The following is a 784-nucleotide window of genomic DNA, read 5'->3' as shown; positions in this document are numbered from 1 at the left end:
TGGCATTTAATTGTTCATGGTTCTCATTTGGCGTATGTCCATAGGGACAATTGGAAGTAGAATGTAAAATACTTGAACAAGTCATGCATGATTCATTAGAGTTATGATGAGAATGGTTAGGAGAGGAAGACATTTGATTCGCTGAATTTTGGTTGATCAATAATTAATCAAACCTTTGAGATAAAGATTTCACCTTGGCAGCTATGTCATTGGAATTGTCAACTTGATATAAGCCAACATTCTTCCTTCCACCTAGATTTCTACCATTTTTAGAAGACAAAGATCTATGCATTGAATTCTCACTCATGCTTTCATACAATTGTCAAACATCATTTTTATGCTTGTCAAGTTAAGAACCACCCATAAAAGCATCAACCATACCCTTGTGATTATTCGGTACACTTTAAAAAAATATTGAACTAATTGCCATTTAGGTATGTCATGATGTGGGCACTTCCTAAGCAAGTCATTGAATCTTTCCCATGCCTCATGAAACATTTCCCCATCCCCTTGTGAAAATTCTCTAATTGAAGTTCTTTGAAACCGGATAGTACTTCTTCAAGACTTCTTGAATCAACCATTTAGGACTTAATGACACTAAAAAGTGAAATAGTATGTTTATTACATCAAATAAAAATAGAGAACTTACCAATATATTATGAGCATCAACCAGAGCAATATATGTGGACTTAAGTTTTTAGATTGGTGATTCAATCAGGAAAAATCATTTAATTAAGACAAATAATTGCACTTAGTCAATATGACAATAATATTAAGAGTGTCC

At 32.9% G+C, this 784-nt stretch overlaps 1 pseudogene; it reads left to right on the top strand.

Moving 5' to 3' along the window:
• The first annotated feature begins 436 nt into the window (after positions 1 to 436).
• Positions 437 to 535, top strand: LOC132305645 (small nucleolar RNA R71; annotated as a pseudogene).
• Positions 536 to 784: the final 249 nt, after the last annotated feature.

The sequence above is a fragment of the Cornus florida genome, unplaced genomic scaffold, assembly GCF_030987335.1.
Source record: "Cornus florida cultivar Cherokee Brave unplaced genomic scaffold, ASM3098733v1 CherokeeBrave_3.0.0_Hap2_Chr04, whole genome shotgun sequence".
Lineage (NCBI taxonomy): Eukaryota > Viridiplantae > Streptophyta > Magnoliopsida > Cornales > Cornaceae > Cornus > Cornus florida.
This window is presented reverse-complemented; position numbering and strand designations above follow the sequence as displayed.